At 35.1% G+C, this 15,797-nt stretch overlaps 1 long non-coding RNA gene across 1 annotated transcript; it reads right to left on the bottom strand.

Moving 5' to 3' along the window:
• Positions 1–8,612: 8,612 nt before the first annotated feature.
• Positions 8,613–15,619, bottom strand: LOC309390218. The gene is made up of 3 exons (XR_014175088.1): positions 15,254–15,619; positions 11,368–11,429; positions 8,613–9,639 (listed from the first exon to the last, which is right to left on the bottom strand). It is a non-coding gene; the product is annotated as an uncharacterized lncRNA (long non-coding RNA).
• Between the last annotated feature and the right edge of the window lie 178 nt (positions 15,620–15,797).

Below are 15,797 nucleotides of genomic sequence, written 5' to 3'. Positions count from 1 at the left end.
ACAGATTTTACTTCACAAATTACACTAAAAAGAATACTTAGAAGTTGTTATCTTGTCCTTCCACTGAGCTATTCTTTCTGCTGACTAACCTTTAGTGTAATATTCAAATTATAGCTCTGTCATGAAACATCCTTGTTGTGATGATCTTTTCCTTTAGTATACTTTTGTTCTGCCACAACTGAGGGATCTGAAATTATCTAAATCTAAAGTGTAACCTAATTGACTAGAATTTGGGGAAGATACAGAACAGTAGAGACTACAAAGTCAAAGTTTAATACATTCCTTAAGGTCCACAGGTTATCGCTATCCTGTCACTATTTCCCTACCGCAGCACTAAAAATAATTCTAGTCTGGCTCCCTGAAAGGGCAGTTATTCTCAGATTTCAGCTCAGAGGGTTCTTGATGCTCTCCCTTCTACTGACACCTCCAAAACTCCCACTTCTAGATCCTTTCTCCTCCTGGAATATAATTTGGAAAACGGTTCCTAAAGTTGTCATCTTCTGATTTGCAACTCCATCACCCCCTTATCTCTGGAAATTGCAAAGTAATTTGTTGCGAAGCTAGATATTCAAAAACAGAATTACTATGAGCACATTATCAGTTACCAAAAATGCAATGATTTATGAATGTGCTACCTATTTTTTAATGCTAAATTGATTGGAATTGGGAATCTGATAACATAGCAAGTGACATACTTTTGGATTTATGGGCACCTCATTGGGTACCACAAAGCTAAGAGTTTTAGTGGTCTTTTCCTATGACTACAGCATTACCAGTTGGACTAATAGCAATCTTTACCAATTGTAACATATCAGTAATAAAAGTTCTCAAATCATCACGGTGCTTGTACTAGTTCGTTCTAAAATATTTGCATAGCTAGTACTAGAATATTCTTTAAGCACAGCTTTGGAGAGTGAGTTCCATTTAGTTCAATAGATCTTATTTCTGAGATTTTTTAAATTTTTTACTAAGGTGGGCAGAACCTGGTTTTAAATAATGAAAAATAATTGAATAGGTGGTTTTAGCTTCTAAAGCTCATGTGAAATTAATTTTTGGATTGTTTCCTGTCATACTCTCTTTCGTATTTATTATATAGAATATAGAAACAAAGTTAGCAATTGCTGATATATTGTTTTCTTTAAAGCATTCTGGTGAGCTTTTAACAAACATTTGTACTGAAAACTGAACACTATTAAATTTTACTTTAATACATGTAACTTTTTTCAGTATCTGTGCATGGAGTATTTTATAAGATAAGCAATAAGAATAGAGTTATTCATGCCTCAGTGCATAAAATAGAGCTTGATTTGTCAGGATCTGACCTTTTGTAGCTCAGTTTGTAGTACTATACACCTATGAATGAGTCTTTGAAATAAGACTTTGAATTTATCATTATACTAGCGGCATTTTGAAAACTTTCAGAAATACCGTCTCGTGTTATATATTAAGTTGCAACTTACGTAGAGGACAGATTTCCCAAAGTATGCAAATGAGTTGTTACAGTTCAGTAAATAAGTTGTCAGATTTACTAAAGTAGATAAATGTTATTACTTAGTTTGGCTTAAGCCTTAAGCATTCCTGGTATTCACAGAAATGATGTTACTATTTGTTCAAGGAAGATTCTACTGATCTTCAGGGAACTGAACTCTTGATTTGCCACCTTGCCTTAGTGGACTTTGTATGTAATGGACAAAATTTAATAGATTTGTAAAATACAATTTCTCATTTGATTGACATCAGGCACTTCTTCCACTAGGTTTACTGAACTGTGGATGCATAAAAGCCACGGGAGTGCAAAAAACCCCACACAGATATTTTTTACTTGAAGAAAAATAGGATAAGATTACCCAAAATGTTTCCCTCTTAGAATTATTTTTTTCTACAGGGTTCCTAATATGGAGACTTCATGATCTTTTACTCATGATTCCTGGTTATTATTATTTATTGGCATACAATGAGAATTTGACAGAAGTAAACGTATGTTTAATATAGTTCCTACGTGAATTGATGGTGGGATTATTTTCTTAAATGATAATGGAGGAATGTCCAAAATTTGTTAGAATTTAAATCTGTCCCTGGTTCTTAACATGCAGGTACAGTTGTCCTCAGATAGGTGATATAATTTTAGTTCAATAAACTATTATGTTCATGATGACATTCATGTTTTAAACCACGATTTGTTGATTAAGTCACAACTTGAAAGTTATACATATATTAAGCTATGATCCATAATTTACAAACCACAGAACAGTGGTGGGTTCTTACCAATTTGGACCGGTTTGGCTGAAACGGTAGTGGTTTGGCGGCCTGGATCACTGGAACTGGCAGAAACCCAGGCCTGCCAAGCTCCTGAACCAGTTCTCTGGACAGTGGGCCATAGGCGCCGCCATCTTGTTTTTCAGTTCTGTGCATGTGCAGACCAACTTTAATTGCACTAGACATGCATGCACAGCATGCAGACAAGCAAAGCTGCAGTGGTGCCTGCCAGAACCCACTCCTGCCATAGAGGATAGATTCACACATGCTAAGTCAAAATCAAACAAAAAGCATTGTAATTTAGCATGTGTGAATGTAGTTAATACTGTTTTGAGGCTCCTGACATAGCAAGTTTCCTCACTGGAAAGTATTGAAGTCTGATTTGTTAACATTTGAGTATAATATATTACACATTACACTGCTTTGATCATGAAAATTGGTTATGGATTGTGGGTCTTAGAAGTACAGCTTTACATACAAAATATGAAAGGAGCAATGCAATAATCAGTTAAATAAATAGCAAAATTAATTTGATGCATATGGAAGAAATTGTGTGCAATTTTTAATGCATTATTTCTAGGAACTGTATAGAAAAAGATCTGAGGCATTTCCAGTAATGCGTAATGTTTCATGTGTATGAAATTCATATATATAAAACATTTATGTAATATGCCATTTATTATTATATAGACTGTACCCTTAATAAGTCCCTATTAATAAATACTTGACAAATGTATTTGACAATTTTTTTGATTGAAAGTACAATAATAAAAGTTTCATTATAATAGTCTTTAGGGGAAATAAATTGACACAATTAGCAATATGTAGAATAGTTTTATTTGAAAGCCCTTTTTAATTTAATGTATTTAGAAAGATAACACGTTATCACTGCTACTCTTATGAGATATGTATATTGAACAAGGATTAAAGCTCTGTTGATAATCAGACTCTATTTTAATGACTTGTTTTTATTTCATACAGCAATACCATTCTATTGAGCCCACTGGGGATTTTAGCTAAGTGGGAGGTTAATGGAAACGTGGTATCAGTAAAGATAAAATATGGGCACAAAAAGGCTCTCACTGGCTTAACATTACAGCTACTGAAGTGTTAAGGAATGTGCATTTAGCCACTTATTGCTGAAGTAAATTATATCATATACCATCAGCCACCTTCCCGAAAAGAAAAGAATTATTTGTTTATTGAATGAGTAATTGATCAGATTTTATATTCATAATCGTGAAAGACACGAGATAAAATAAACTTGTTTCTACTTTTTTTAAAAATAGACAAGGTCTGTCTGTATTTGTGTCAGAATCACCTACAAAGCTAACCAAAGAGTGCTTTGGATTGAAAGGATTTGCTGGTGACAACACCGTTGCCCAGGGTAATGCAAGCTTCAGGAAGGCTTTTTTTTAAATGTTTTAATGTCCCCCAATGTCTAGAGATAAATGTGCACTAAATGATGTCTTAGTACTACTGAGATATTCCAAAGTAGGAAACTGTCTTAGTACTACTGAGATATTCCAAAGTAGGAAACATTGTGATAAGAAGCCAAAGAAGTACTAACTTGCATTCTGTACAAGATATTTAAAGTTGAGGCAGGGAGCTAAACCTAATCCTACTATTAACATAAATCATTGGCTAAGTATAAAATCCAGTAATTGACAGACTGGATTTTAATGTAGATTTTATCTGTTATTTATTATTTTATTCTAGAATTTTTAATTGGATATTCACTGAATGTTTTTATTTCTTCTGGTCTCTGGTCTATGACTGTAATAAACTGAACTGGATTGAATTGGCTAAGTATAAGTATTTATGTTAGCTAGTTGTTTATGTAGCATATGTCAAGCTTCAAAATAATTCCAACAATGTTTCAGAAAGAAAGTGGCCATTTCTGAAAACAGCATATAAATATTAAAATCAATTTGAAAGTATTTTGGTAAGCAGCTTGACATGTATTTGTGCTGGCTCTAGCTCATTCCTTGTCTGATGTGATCAAGATATACTTCAGTAGCACTGCCAATAGCTTAATTTATAAAAGATAATGTCAGTCCCAGATAATGTAAAGTTCAAGTTTCATGATTTAGTTTTCCTCTCTTTGAAATGGGAAACAGAACTCATGTGTCATGGAAGGAAAATTTATATAATGTTAACATTGATTATGTTTTTTGAGATTTTCATGGTATCTTTGAAGTCCTATCTAGTTTTATTTGGTGAAGGCAAAGCCACATTAGCATTGACAGTGCTAATTACCAAACAGGGTCATCAAATGAACTCTAGGCATCAGGTTGCCATTACTCTACTTCTGAGATAATTTCTAAACTAGTCACACTAGTGGATGTGCTGAATTATGATGGTTGGCATGATGGAAATTGTTTCACATATTTAGAAGATGTTGCATTGATTAATTGTTTAACACGTGCAGTGATTCACTTAACAGTGGCAAGAAAGATCATAAAATGGGGCACAACTCAACAAATGTCTCACTTAGCAACAGAAATTCTGGGCTATCTGTAAAAAAGCAAGAAAAAAACACTAGAGAAAAAAATATAACAAACTAGACTCAATCAAACAGAGCAATAAAATAATAAAAAGTACAGTATTTCATTTAAAGACAATTTAAAAAGCAGCATGACCTTAGTTGCCATCATGTAGCAAATAAGTAATATAGCTCTCCATGACAATTTCCTAATCAAAGTACTACTGGAAACTTATCAAAGAGAGATGTTGGAAAAGACTTCTAGTCTTCCAGTCCAATCCCCTACTCAAATAGGAGATCCTATACCATTCTGGACAAATGGCTGTCCAATCTCTTCTTAAAAACTTCCAGTGATAGAGCACTTTATGTTGTATAAGCAGTGAGATCCACAGATGAAACCTAAACAGTGCTTTCTTAGCTAATTTTCAGAAGAGGACTTTAGAGAGGGAGGAGCTAAACATACATCTGTAATAAATTATATCCAAATAATGACAGGTATCATGTAAAGCACACTATATATTACTTGCATCGCAATAGCAATTAGACACTGCTTCACAATGCTTTGTGAAGTGGTTTAAAGAGTCAGCATATTGCCCCCCCCCCCAAATCTGGGTCCTCATTTTACCGACCTTGGAGGGATAGAAGGCTGAGTCAACCTTCAGAATTGATCTAACCATTCTAACCATTGCACCACCCCAGCATTGAACACGACAATGTTTAACACAAGTATGTAATCATTTGCATCATCACTCTAAACAAATTGCACTTCTGTAGTTTAAATGAGTCATAACAAGGAAATGAATTAGTGAAGTAAGATCACCCTATCAAATTTGGTCACACTATCAAATTTGGAAAAAGGAATGAAGAGCAGAATGCAATTTTAAATGCTTACATTGAAATTATTGAATGCAATACTGTAAAAATTGACTAGCAAGTTTGTATTATAATCTGTAAACATGTATGGCTGGAACCACTGATTCTTGTTGTTAGGGCACTGGGCTACAAACTAGGAGACTGTGAGTTCTTATCCTAATGTAGAAATGAGGCCAGTTGTGTGAATTTGGGCCAGTCATTCTCTCTCAGCTCTCTCTCAGCCCTAGGAAGAAGGCAATGACTCTTGAATAATACAGACAGCAGCTGCCAGGAATAAAAAATTACTTGAGAGAACAACTTTAGGTGTGAATGTGACATATTACTGTATTTTCTAATTTCTATATGCATTGATGACAATAAACTTAATATCAAGTTGAATTTAGTAGTAAGTGTTGATAAGAACAGGGTGATAAATGAATGTGGATCAAAAATAGGGCTACTATAAACAAAAAAGTACACTGAGGTACTTTGGCCATATTGAGAGAGTGAATAAACTTCAAATAGCAAAAGGAACAGTGGATGAGCTAAGAAGAAGGAAAGATAGAAGATATTTGGATGCACTTGATAAGTTCTTAAAGAAAGAGGTTTGAAGGTATCAAGGTGGTAAAGCAAGAATGTTTTGAAAGTTGCATTGGCATGGAAAAATGCATCTAACTGTATTTTTTAATTTTTTTAAATAATGTCTTTAATTTCTTCTGCCTTTTCTTTCTCACTTCTTTTCTGTGCTGTACATTATGTTACTTAACTGAAATAGGAAAAGGTTGATGCTTTTGTACTGGATAATGTATGTGAATCCAGATTTGTTTACAGGAGGATTTTAAAATCACATGCCTTGAAAACTTGTGTTGCACTGATAGATTGAATTGTAACTGGATCACACTGAATTCAATGTAAATTGAGTTACATTCATGAAATTAATTGAAAATATAATGTAGTGGAATCTGCAGTTGATGTGGGAGGGTGGAATTAAGAGACTGGCTTGCATAGAATCCCTCAGGGGATTGTTCTCTAGAGAGAATACAGTTAGTGTGGTGATATTCCTGTATATAGGCAAACAACAATAAAGACACTTCTCTGAAGAGTTCAGTGTGGTTCTGGTTCCTTGCACCTGACACTCAATTATGCAATACTCACAAAAGCAAAAATTAACCCTTTCATTGCTATTTTATATATGTATGATTACAGGTGGTCTTCACTTTGCAACCATTCAGTTATCATTTAAAGTTACAGCAGTGCTGAAAAAAGTGACTTATGGCTGATCTTTGCACTTGCAACCACTGCAGCATCCTTGCAATCACATAATCACAATTTGGACACTTGACAACCAGCATGTATTTATGATGGTTGCAACACTCCAGGGTTCTTATGATGGCCATCTACACTTTTCCCAGCTGGCTTCTGAGGAGCAAAGTAAATGAGGAACAGCGTGATTTGCTTAATGACCTCAGCAAAAAAGGTGATAACATTGGTTGCAACCATATGCTTAATAATTGCACTGCTTAACAACAAGATGTCTGGTCCCTATTGTGGTCATAAGTTGAAGACTACCTGTATATAACTATTGCTATGACAGATTTTTCTAAGTGTGTGGGCTATGTTTGATTAGGAGTAAGCTTGCATTAAGCTAATTGTTTGCAGTTGGAAACCAATTGTATATGGATTTAGTGTCATTAATAAACTTCTAGAAAAATATAGTATTTTAAAATGTAGCACTGGCCTCAGTTTAAAGGATTTCATATGTAGTGAAGAGATTTCAACATGATTTATGTAATGACTACAATGATGTCATTATCAAACAGTATTAATACTATATTTTCCATATCGGTTTGTTCTCATGCAAATTGTGCCTTTTGTATCAATTTGTTTTTCATAATAGCATCATTTTGCCTAAATTGTGTAATAATGAAAAATGAGGCAAACTAATGATGCATCATTGTGCAATGATGTTATCATGGGATTGATATAAATAGTTTCAATGACATACAGCAGGGGTGTCAAACTCACGTCGTCACAGTGTCATGTGACGTATCGGGACATTTTTCCCTTTGTTAAACTGGGCATGGGTGTGGCCAGTGCATTATGCATTCGACCTGCGGGCCTGGTGTTTGACAGCCCTGACATACAGATAGTCCTCGACTTACAACAGTTCATTTAGTGATTGTTCAAAATGACAATGGCACTGAAAAATGTGACTTATGATTGTTTTTCACACTTTATGACCATTGCAGCAGCCCCGTGGTCATGTGATCAAAATTTGGATGCTTTGCAATTGACTCATATTTATTATAGTTGCAACATCCTGGGATCATGCAATCACCTTTTGTGATTCTGACAAGCAAAGTCAATGGGGAAGCCAGATTCACTTAACAATCATGGTACTAACTTAACAACTGCAGTGATTCACTTAACTGTGGCAAGAAAGGTCATAAAATGAGGCAAAACTGATTTAACAAATGTCTTACTTAGTAACAGAAATGTTGGGCTCAGTTGTGGTTATAAGTCGAGGACTATCTGATACTTTCCTAGTTAACAAATTGTCCTAAGTATAGATTTATGTTTCACTTTTTAAATTGGGCAAACTATTTGGATTTCCAAAAATCCAGATAATTATTAGAATTCTGGCCATTACTACCTAAGCTAGAAGCTCAAGAGAAATGCTCAGTTCTGCAACACTATTTTCTAGGTCATATTGTTTAAAACACTTAAACTAAAGAAATACCAAATAAATACCAAATATCTAATCCTTGACTAGTGCTATTTTTGCATTATTCCCCCCTGTGGGGAAAAAAAATTACATAGGTCATTTCTATTTTTTAGAATGACAGGTTAATGTCAATATGGAAGTGAGTGAATGCTTTATTTAATATCACAATTGTTTGGAAACGATGCAGTGGAAATGAGATCTTAGAAATTTTCTGAATACTTTGGGACCACATGTCACTTTAACCCACTGAATCCATCATCAAATTTTCTGTGCATTCTTTCACTCCCTATTTTAATTAATTTATTTTTGACACTTGAAGAAAGAGGCCTCGTAATTAATTTCTGATGCCTTACCTGTTAATTATGTTCTGCTGCTATCCAGGATTTTCAGAGCCTTTGAGGGCTTCATAATAACTTGTTTTGATTTATAAGCATGGATTTGCTTCTGATGGGAAGGAACATCTTATACATATTATCAGTGCTATTTTCTTTCAAAATCAGATTCATTCATTGAATGAATATTAGATGGATGCCTTAATGATTATTTTTAATCAGAATATTAGTCTGAATTTCAGGGAGCTAGTGAATGTTTACAATAAGTATTACTAATGCCATAGTTATTGTATAGAATGTCCTACCACTAGATTCTGGAAATATTACAGAGCTTTCTTACATTGCGCTAAATTGCAAATTGGTTTAGATTTAATACAAATGTGAATTCCGCTTATATACTTCATTTAACAAGCAATCATTAAATCAAAATATAGTTGTTGTGTATTAATCCAGTCAGCATCTGGAATTTGCTTGTGGGAATCTGCTTCAGACTGACTTTTTTGGGAGCTGTGGGCTTGCCGCCCATTACTTGTTAAGTAGAAGGGCCTTGCCTAGTAGATTGCTTGACTGATTTGAACTGGAGGTAATGCCTTGTGGTGTTGTTGTTCTGCCTTTGGAATTTGTTTGTTAATAGGTGCTTGTGGGAACTGATCTGCTGCATTGAATTCTCTATTGATTTCATTGGTTTCCTATTGCCTGGCTTAATTCCAATTAAAGACAACACACACACACACAAAATAAACAACAGAACAGGCCTATAGTACACTCAGCAACTGAAGCCACAAGTAACAAAAAACAATACTCAGCAACAAGTAACAAAAGACAACAGGATAGTAATGCTGACATGAGAGGTATGCATGTTATCTTCTTTGTGTCCATATTTACATCAACAGTACAATCACAGGCTCCACAATTTCAGCCACAAGATTAGAGATGCCTTCATTTGCTGGTCCTCTAATTTAATATTTGCCATCATCTGCCAGTGATTTCTGTATGGATTTATCCAAAGATAAAAAGGCAAAAGTTTGCTTCCCCAAATTAATGAACACATATTTTTACACAATGACCTAAAACAAGCACAAAGTAATATTAGAGCATTCCAATCTTCCAATCAACTGTATAGCTAAAAGTAGCCATTTTGGGGAAAAAACCCCAATTTTAACAGCACAATCCAGCAAGGCATTGCCAATTCTCAAAAGGTATTAGGCTATCTCAAAAGCTGTCAACAACCATGCTTTAATAAACAAGGTGCTTATAATCTGTCACACTTGTAAACCTACATCTGCATAATCAAATTGCCTTTTCCCACATTATCTCAATTTAGATCCTACATAGTTTAGTCACTCTATGCCTCTGATGAAGTGAGCTGTATCACAAGAAAGTTTACTTCTTTTAAACTTTTAATATTCCTTTGAATAAAATATGTTAAAGTCTGAAAAGGTGCTTTCTAAGATGTCCAGGACCTTTTTGTCCATCTTAGAAAACTGAGAACAGGCTATTTGGCAGAAGATGATATTCCAGATGCAGAAGTATCAAAGGAGGGATTTATGCCTGCAAGATACTCTGTGGACATAGGAACTGCTATTTATTCATTTATTTGTGTTATTGGAAGTGGAAGCATGGCTATATACACCATGCTGCAGGGATGAGTCACACTGAAGAAAACTATTAACACATTAAGCCATTTCTCCTTTACTTAAACAAATAGAATAAAAATAGAATGGTCTTGTTGTGGCCTAATTAGTGTTCAAACTTCTGTAGCTGTAGATCATCTGCTATGATCAAGAACCCAGCAACCTAATCCCTTTGCAGTCCCTCTTTAATAATAGAATCTCTCTCGGAAATATTGTAAATTTGTATAATATGATGAGGGATTTCACAATTCTCAAAATATCAGTCAGGCACAAATAACTAGAAAGAGAAGTTGAGGTCAAAGCACCTAGAGCTTATTCTTGCCACCATACAGAAGAATCTGAGCAACTAATGGTCCAAGTTAAAATGGTGCTAGATAAGGGTCAACAGAATTTATGGGCAGCTGGATTTGGTCTCTTGTGGCTGTGCAATGATTCCAAACTGATGATGCATTTAACCCTGCCTCCTGCTCAGCCTGCTCATCTACAATACCACAGACACATTCAGCTGTGACTTGACATCCACAAAAGCTCTGCTATTGGTGATTGGCCTTTCCAATACTAGTAAATTTGTATGAAATATTGAAAAAGAGAAAAATATGTATTTTTCTGATACCACCAGTGCTTTCTTTTGATTATTTTCTATTACCTATTACTGTGTTTATCTCTTTTTATTGCCACTATGGAATGGACTAATAGTTTAAATAACTTCTTTTAGTAAATACCAGTATATCTACATGCTTCCTTATTAGTAATTTAATGATTCAGTACCCTGATATATCAATTAATAAATAATCTGTTTTGAGTTTTGTTAGCTGGATTAGCACATTGCATTAAGCCAAAATGTGGCTTTTAATTTTGGATTAGCACAGCACAATAAGGGAATCAATCAATCAATCAATCAATCAATCCATGGGGAACTACCCAAGCCATGGAGATGAACTTTATATTGATAAGAGACAAGTTATGGGAAAAATACAGGTTGTAAAATTGGCTCTTTAAGCATCACAATAAAAAGGAAGAAAAGTAGCTTTTCCTCAAGATTCCAGTGAATGAATGAATGAATTAAATTCATTTGACTTTTACCTGGTGTTTTTCCTCTGGTAAGTCAATTTTCAAGACTGTTAGAAAAATCCTTCCTCCTAGTCCTACAAATAAAAAGACACACTGATACCTGAATTTTGTGACAACTGTATATCAATTAGATGAGGTATAACTGAATGTCAATTAGATGAGACTTTGTAAATATGAATAAAGCAATGGAGAAAGAGTTTGTTACATATGTACCTCAAGAAGGTGAGAATTATTGCCTTAGACAACTTATTCTTGTCTTAGTCTGTACTATAGTGATATAGTCCTAAAATACGATTTTAAAAAAATCTTGTTTGAGAAGGTTTGGGGAGAGATTAATAGAAACAAAATAAATTCATTTACCTAAGTTTACCAATCCCTATTCTTATTATTAGTGAGTTTTGAATAAGTGGTTTGCAAACAGCAATGTTATGCAGGAAGTGTTTTATACATCAATTTGGCTGAAATTTTAATTCCACTCACTTAGAAGATATACTGAAATCAGGGATGTATGCCTCAGTGTTAAAGACACTGCTTGTTAGCTGGAAAGCTGATAGCTCAAGTTCAAGACCCGAGTGCCACACAATGGGGTGAGTTCCTGTTACTTGCCCCAGCTCCTGCCCACCTAGCAGTTTGAAAGCATGCAAATGTAAATAGATAAATAACCACTTTGGTAGGAAAGTAACAGTGTTTCATGTGCTCATGTGCTTCAGTGTATAGTCATGCTGGCCATATGACTGAAGACATGGTGGCTCCTTCGGCTAAGAAATGAAGATGAGCATCATCTCCTAGAGTTGGACACCTTTATTTTTATATTGCTATCAGTCAGTAAGAATGTTTTAGATAAAAGTGCATAGCTGTGAAAAGATGCAATTGCCAATATTAGGAAATATTATTAATATACAGTATAATATATTAATGATTAATGCTTATGCAATACATTATAGAACATTACTTAATTTTAAAGTATTTTAGAATTAGAGATGCAAAGAGGCAGAATAAGACATTGTAGAAGTCATATACAGTATTTCCATAGTTAGTTATGTTATGAAACAGATTTCTATGGTGTTATTTGATATTTCTGAATTATACTTTAAAAGACAAATTCCTGTAACAAAAAAAAACTGTATTTGAAAGAAATCTGTTCCTTTCCTTTCTTCAGTTCCTCCTCTGATCTTACTGCATGGAAAATGTCCCTTCTATTTCCTGTCGCAATTTTTCCTAATAAGCCATATTGCTTATTCTTCCAGGTTTTTTTAGTATGTCAATCTAGATACAGTATGTCAACCTAGCCAAATCAAAATATAATTAATTATAATCAAATACTTAAAATTGTACTTAAAAAATAAATAAAGTTCAGTCTAGAGTAGTCCACATAATGAGTAAAACATATATGCTACTATATAATGTAATTTGTCTGTACAACTTCTCCAATCAATTTTTAGTATTTGACACAATTAATGATAAGAGTCTTTAAGAATTCCAAGGAATTATAGGGAAGAAATAGCATGTTCTGATTAATCATTTTGATCTGTATTTCTTCAATGCAATGAACATAGTGAAAGGCTCAGAGGACAACCAAATACTGAATACTGCAAAAAGAAGAACTAATAGAAATTCTGATGGGAAATAAATTAATGTATTTCATTCTTGGTTCATGGCTACTTAACTGGATGTAACTATAATCAATATACTTTGACTACAACATAATACTGTGTTTCATATCTCATTTATTTCTGTGTAATTAAAAATATATGTTCCTATCGTTTTTCTTAGTGACCAAGTTCACATATCACGCTAAAGCATATGTAATGTACTAATTAAGCTGCTACTATGTTTTTCCTAAAACACGACCCACTCCAAAAAGAAGGCCCAGCACTGTTTTGTGCGCATGCATTGAAATTAAGCCCTCCCACCAAAATTTGGCCCTATTTAAGCGCTTGCATGGCCAGTTCACGAAAGAAGCGGCCGGCAGATGAGGCGCATCGCCTGCTCTTTTCAACCGCAAAAGAAGCAGCCCTTGTTCTTTTCAGCCCTGTGCCCAGGCGAGGCATGAGGGAGAAAAATTAGGACACCCCTCGAAAAGACGGCCTAGCCGTTTTTTTTGGGGGGGGGGGAGTCAAAAGAAAATAAGACCCTGTGGTATTTTTGAAGAAACACAGTAAATGTATAACCAGGATAAGCAATCCACTGACACAAGGGCTTCAGTTACACTCTTTACCAAATCTATCCTAAAGGATTTCTGTGGCCCTAACCATCGGAAAGCTTCTTCTCTTGCCCAATGCCAATTTTTCCTATTCACCATATAAAACAATTTTGGGAACTGTGCAGGATTGCTTTAACATATAACAAAAACATTCTTGATTTTGTTTCTGCCAAATGATGGCTGAAAAGAAGTCTGAAAAGACTGCTGGGGTGGTGCAGTGTTTGTCCTAGGGACAAAGCAGTACATATTGTGTCTTTTTTCAATTTCTAACTTCTAGTAATTGCTGCATTTTTTAGGTGGCTAAGGACATTGCTGGGCAGATCAGATCTGCCAAAAAAATGCTCATATATTGATATTGTCAGCTAATTCTTTAGGGATTTATATGAGCATAGAATTATTGCTAAGTAATCTGTCTGATTATAACATAGGCCCCCTGATAAATATGGCATCCCTATTTACAATACATACAATTGTCAAGTTTTTTAAATTTTTTTTAGGGGGGGGGTATTCCCATGGATACCGGAAAGCTGCTGTTAGTTTATATAGCACTGATCTATAAGAACCAATGATGTGATTCAAAATAACTTGAGGTGTCATATTCCAGGATTTTTCTAAATGGCATATTTTTAAATCAATCATCCATATGTTAATGATAGAATAGGATGCATGAAGTTATACTTTCTTTTAAGTTTATTTTAATGATGTCACAATGTAAAATTATCCTCTAGTTCTGTTGGTGCAATATTAGTGACTAACCATGGATCTTTCAGGAGGTAGCACACATTTTATACATTTTCTGACCCAAATGATCAAATTCATTAAAAAAATTAATGGTTTATAAAAATAGGTTATAACAAATACATTAAAATGTGCATTAATCTAATAGCATGATCCAAATTGTAACACAAGCAATGGTTATTGGGAATTAGAGCACAACATTGGCATGTTGATATTTGTTTTATGGGTTCTATTGAGTATCATAGGTGTGTCTGATTGATTTAATAGTGGAAATAAGATTAGGAAAAGTCAGAGATCCTGTCTTTAGATACAGGCGGTCCTCTACTTGTAAGTTTGTTTAGTGACCGTTCAAAATTATGGCACTGAAAAAAATGACTTGTTTTTCACACAACCATTGTAGCATCCCCATGGTCACATTATCAAAATTCAGACACTTGGCACCTGGCCTGGATTTATGATGATGGGCAGTGTCCTGTGATCATGTGACTGCCTTTTGTGACCTTCTGACAAGCAGAAGTCAATGGGAAAGCCAGATTCACTTAAAAACGGTATTAGTAACAAGTGTAGCGATCCCCTGAATAACTGTGGCAAGAAGGGTCGTAAAATGGGCAAGATTCACTTAACAACCATCCTGCTTAGCAACAGAAATTTTGGGCTCAACTGTGGTCATAAATCGAAGACTACCTGCACTGCCTCCTAAGGGCAAGAATAGCAATATAACAGTCCCCTAATATTTTCCATTCTGAAGAGTGGTAAATGGTGTATATGGGTTGTGAAGGAACCTGAGAAACAAATTAACACGAGCCTCGACACATTCGAGGCAGACAACACTATTAAAGCTTAAAAATAACTATTATGTCAGAAGGCTCATTTCACCTCCCCACTGTCTGCAACCTTCCACTAAACTCAGCCAATATTTACATTTCTATTTTATAAGGCGTCGAATTGCCTACCTACCTTTGTAGTTTTAAAATGTTCAAGTTGTCTCCTTACTCCCCTTTAAACTCAGTGGAACTTAATTTTTGAACATATTTATGTCACTTTTAATTCAGAAAGGTAAGGGGTCCCAGATACCTTTCAACATACTACGATCCACTACTATATCTTATTCCAATTTGACACTGAATCAATCCTGAAAGTAACGCAGGGACAGGATTAGACCGCCGATTATTGTTACGACCGCTGGAATTATAGGACTCCGTTTAAAAATACTCTGTCTGCCTAACAATTGCAAGGCTGAAAGGACGCAGCAGCTCCCGATACGCCGCGACAAGCGGCCGATAGGGAGAGAGCAAAAAGAAACCATACACGAAGGGATGAGAATACCCATCACCAGCGCACATGCTCAGAAAGGATCCGATCCCCCCCCCCCCCCCCATTGAGGGCGGGAGGGCGGACGGAATCCTCTTCCGCTGGGTGTGGCTACCTAGTGTCCTTCTGGCTGAGTTCTGCCGATACTGCGGCTACCCTGGTGGGTTGGGAACTGGCTGTTCACCGACCA

The sequence above is a fragment of the Natrix helvetica genome (assembly GCF_964273705.1).
Source record: "Natrix helvetica genome assembly, chromosome: 3".
Classification (NCBI taxonomy): Eukaryota; Metazoa; Chordata; class Lepidosauria; order Squamata; family Natricidae; genus Natrix; species Natrix helvetica.
This window is presented reverse-complemented; position numbering and strand designations above follow the sequence as displayed.